This window comes from Petaurus breviceps, unplaced genomic scaffold (assembly GCF_028583685.1).
Source record: "Petaurus breviceps papuanus isolate PSGF00001 unplaced genomic scaffold, PetGlider_PUasm1.0 174, whole genome shotgun sequence".
In the NCBI taxonomy this organism is placed as follows: domain Eukaryota; kingdom Metazoa; phylum Chordata; class Mammalia; order Diprotodontia; family Petauridae; genus Petaurus; species Petaurus breviceps.
In genome coordinates, this window is record NW_027185761.1 from 77,474,089 (window position 1) to 77,479,344 (window position 5,256).

The following is a 5,256-nucleotide window of genomic DNA, read 5'->3' on the forward strand; positions in this document are numbered from 1 at the left end:
GGCTTCTGCTGCTTGGCAAGAAGAATCACTCTTCACTTGCCCTAACCAAGCATGGTCAGTTCACATAAACATTCACCACACTGGTTGGTAGAGACAGTAACAATACCTCCCCAATCAGTTCCTCTCCCTTCTTGGTCTCCCCTTTTAGTATTACAGGCAAATATATGTTCCCAAGGCTGAGATCTAACCATTGCTCTACAGTATTCAAAACTGCCTGTTGGGTCCCTAAATGCACACCTGCTCCTCAGTCTGGTGTTTGAAGTCCTGCACAATCTGGTACCAACTTGCTCTTCCCCTCCATTTCATCTGACCTCTTTTCCTATGTTCTGTATTCCAGTCAAACTGGCCCATTGCACATTGCTCAATCTTCATATGCCATTGCTAGCCAGACCTCCCCCGGGCTTGATCTGTACTTTCTCCTCTCAGTCACTGAGATTCTGCGCTTTCCTGCAAGGCCCAAAGCAGGTGCCACCCAATCTATCATCCCTAATGCTTCTCAGCTGAAAGTGCCAACAGGGATAATGGAAGTCCACTGAAGGCAGACACTAAATCTGTTCTGGCCTTGTATTCCCAGCACCTGCCCAGAATAAGCAATTATTGGATATTTGTTGAATTTAATCGAGGTCTCAAGAGTAAAACTGATGTGCCCAAGTCCCATGAGTAGTCAAGTAGCAGATTTGGGATGAGAGAAGCAATTTCTTTGTCTCTCAAAGTCAGGGGCCCATTTGTCATTATGATCTAACAAATCTTTTGTTTCTTTCCCTTGTCTTTCTTTTTATGTAAAATTGCATTTTATTATGAAAACAAAACAAAAACCATCAAGAACATTCCCAAGGGAAAGATGGGAGAGGCACGATTAAGACAAGGTGTTTTGAAAAAGAGCCAAGCTTAATCTGGGTTAGCAGTGTAGGAACTGACGTGATCTGCCTTGTACTAAGACAGTGCAGGTTATCAAGGAACACAGAAGTACTGGTCAAGTTCTGGAAACAGTTAAAGACACTGATAAGGTAGAACATGGCCAGAAGAGAGTAACCAGCATAGTGAAGGCTCCTGAGCATATAGCATGAAAATTTAGTCTGGGATCTGGGCAAGGAATTTAGACTATAGAAAAGAAGTGGTGGGGAAATAGACAGGTGTTTTCAATTATTTATGATTTCTACTCCTAGAAGGATTAGACTTGGGCTATTTCATCCCAACGGGCCAAAGAAAAGGTAGAAATTGCAACAAGGCAAATTTAGGCTCTGTGTGTGTGTATGGAAGGAGGCAGGAAAGAAAACAAATAAAAAACTTTCCTAAAATTGCAATTTGTCCACATACGGTGTAGGTTGAGTGGAAGGGTGGGGTCTTCCCATTCATCGGAGGTCTTCTAACAGAAGTTGAATAGTCACCTCAAGTTCGGCTACAGTGAGGGCTCTTTCCAGCAATGGGTAGGACTGGACACATGTGGGGGCACCTCCCGACTCACAACTTATTTGATTCTTTTCATGCTTCTTTTAAGTATTGTGTTCAAATGTCAGATTTTCGGTTTAACTCTGGTCTTTCCATCAGGAATGCTTGGAAGCCCTCTGTTTCATTAAATGTTCATTTTTTCCCCTGAAAGATTTCACTCAGTTTTGCTGGGGAGGTGATTCTTGGTGCTAATCCTCCCTCCTTTGCCATTCAGAATATCATATTCCAATTCTTTTTTACATGGAAGTCACTCAATTTTGTGTGATCTTGACTGGGTCTCCATGTTATTTGAGGTGCTTCTTCCTGGCTGCCTGCAGTATTTTGTCCTTGACCTGGGAGTTCTGGAATTTGACTATAATATTTCTGGGAGTTTTTTTTTATTTGAGATCTTCTTTTCAAGAGGTGATAACTGGATTTTTTCCAATTTCTTTTTTACCCTCTGGTTCTAGGATGTCAGGGAAGTTTTCCTTGGTAATATCTTGAAATTTAATATCCAGATTTCTTTTTTTTTAATCACAGCTTTCTGGTAATCTAGTAATCCTTAAATGATCTTTTCTTAATTTATTTCCCACATCATTTGTTTTCCTAGGAGATATTTCACATTAAAATTATTTTGATTTTTTACATTTTCCTTGATGTCTCATGGAGTCATTTAGCTTCCATTTCCCCAATACTTTTTTTCATTTTTTTCATTTCCCCAATTCTAATTTTTAAGAAATTATTTTCCTTCATGAGCTCTTGTGCCTCTTTTTCATTTGGTCAATTTGACATTTTAAGGAATTTTTTTCTTTAGTTAATTTTTGTACATCTTTTCCCCCCCATTTGGCCTATTTTTCTTTTAAAGAGGTTTTTTTTCTTCAGTGAATTTTTGTGCCTCTTTTACCATTAGACCAATTTTGTTTTATAAGGTGTTATTTTATTCAATTTTTGTGCCTCTTTTACCGAGCTGTTAGTTCTCTTTTCATAATTTTCTTGCATCAATCTCATTTATTTTCCCAGTTTTCCCTCTGCCTCTCTTATCTTTTTTCTTTAAATCTTCCAGGAATTCTTGTTAGGCTTAGATTCAATTAGGACTTTTTAATTGAGGCTTTTAGTGTTTTTGTATTATTGACTTCTTCTGAGTTTGTGTCTTCTCTGCCATCATAGTTGATTTTTAATGGTCAAGTACTTTTTTTTTATTTGCTCATTTTTCCAGCATATTTTGTGACTTTGAACTTTGTGTTGAAGTTGGGGTCTGCTCACGTGAGGGAAGGGAGGAACTGTCCCAAACTTCAGGCATTTTGGTGCTATTTTCAGAGCTAACTCTAGGGGTCTGCAAAATTTTGGTGCTTTCAAGATGGTCTGAACCTTGGAAAGGTGTGGTCTTGGTTTTCCTACTCTATGTGTTTATCTTACCTTGGAAGGGCCCCTGGCCCTCTGCAGCTGCACCTACTAGTTCCCCTGTGGGGCTGAAACTGTGACCAGGACCCTGCTCCCTTCTGCTGATCATGAGCACTCCTCTTTGCCCTGGAACTGTGACTCAAAACTGCTTATGGGTAATGGAGTTGCCAATCTAATGCAAGCCACCCTCAGTGCCAGCAAAGGTTCCATATAATGTCTTTCTGACCAGTTGTCTGACCCCTTACCATCTCTGAGCTCAGAGCTCCAGAAGGTGCTACTGGAGCTGTACCTGTCTGAATGCATTCTCCACCCTGGTGTCACAGACCTCTCCTATGGATATATCAAGTTTTCTTAGTCCAGAATAATGTCTCATTCTGATCACTTCAAAATTTGATTTGAGGCATTATTTCATTTTTATCTTTATTTTAAAGGTGTTTTGAGGGGAGTATTGGAAAAATTCAGCTGGCTTTCTGCCTCTAAACCACCATCTTGGCTCACCCCCAACCTTTTTATCTTTGGACAACTCCCTTATCTTTCCAAAGATTATGGATATCTTTCAGCAAAACCCCCAAATACCTACTCTCTATCTATACAGGTCAAAGCAATATTTTGTCCCTTAGATTGATCATACACTTAATGATCCATTTCAACAAGGGTTTTGGCAAATGCCCCGTCAGACAACTTCCGATGGGCTACTTTACTGCTGTGATTGCACTAGTCTTGCTGTAGTCGTGAAGATGCCATCACGGTGCTTGTCAGGCTCTTCGGACCATATCAAAACGTAGAAATCTCATCTCTGCACAAAAAGCCGAGACAGAAAAGCTAGCCTTTCGTTTCTTGACATTTATGGAATAAGACTACAGTGCAGTAATGAACTGTAATTAATTGGACCATGTGCTGTGGGAAGGTGTTCATTAGTTTATTATAACGAGACACACTTTATTTGTCAAGCTTTTGCCTGATTTGATAAGGTGAAGTCTAATTAGTCGTATAACTTTTATTTTTCTCAGTAATGAGCATATGCCTAAGGGCTTACTGCAAAAGGGGGCATTTTTAGAAATCCAAAAAAAAAATAGATCAAATTACAATCCAAGGGAAGTTTCAAAGTTTTTCCTTCAAGAGTTGAGTTGGTTGCTTTTCTTACACTGCAGAGCTGAAGACAGTTTTAAACCTCCAAGTTTTTTTTTCTGAAATTCATCTCAGCCTGTGCATGTTACCTATCTTTCCTGGACATTTATAAGCAACAGAACTCAAAAGCATCACTTGTATGTATGCCATGATGCCTCACATACTTTGCCCTCTCACCATGACTAAAAGGCCACTTGATCTCTTGAGAGGTGGTGGATGGTGAGAAGATCATCTCCAGATAGAGATGAGAAGTCACAGAAGAGACTGCCTTAGACTGGGACTTAATCAGAAGACTATGGTCAAGCTCTTGCCCCACAGGGTGGGAAGCAGGAACTTTGGGAAGATGGTGCTTCTCTGTAAAATGAAGATTTGGGGATGTGACCTCTCAAAACCCTCCCACTTCTGCCAGTCTTCATTTTACAAGTAAAACACCTAGGGGAGCCTTTTCTGCATCTGCCCATGTAAAGGAGGTTCCTGATGCAATCATGCCTCAGGTCCCTGCTCCAGCGCCCCCAGGGCACTCCTGCACTAAAGAGCACACCTAGCACGAGTCCCTTGGTTCCTGAATCCCCACCACAGGTGCCCTCTGTGGGACAGTGGTTCTGTCCCCCATGGTTCTGGCCATGGTTTCAGGAGCTGAGTCACAGAGCAGCAGCTTGAGCCTATCCAAGCTAGTGTCTGAACTATGCCACCACAGGACTGCTCAAAGTCCAAAAGGACAAATGCACAACTCTTTAGGCACAGCAGCAGAAAAAGATTTCCTAAGCCAACCTACTGAGAAAGGAGTGATATGCAGCCATTCCAAACTCTAAACTCAAGCCCCATTGTTCCTCATCCTGCTGCAGTCCTATTATATTAGCCAACCTATTGAGTCTTTTCATTATAGGTAACTAATATGACACCACTGTTATTTAATAACAAGCTCCTTCAGTTTCCTCTTGCAATTAGGGGATATGACCAATCAATTAATTGGGAAAGGAAGGAGGGAGGGAAGAGAAAGAAAGAAAGAGAGAGACAGAGAGAGAGAGAGAGAGAGAGAGAGAGAGAGAGAGAGAGAGAGAGAGAGAGAGAGAGAGAGAGAGAGAGAGAGAGGGAGAGAGAGAGAGAGAGAGAGAGAGAGAGAGAGAGAGAGAGAGAGAGAGAGAGAGAGAGAGAGAGAGAGAGAGAGAGAGAGAGAGAGAGACAGAGAGAGAGACAGAGAGAGAGAGACAGAGAGAGAGACAGAGAGAGAGAGACAGAGACAGAGACAGAGAGAGACAGAGACAGAGAGACAGAGAGAGAGACAGAGAGAGAGACAGA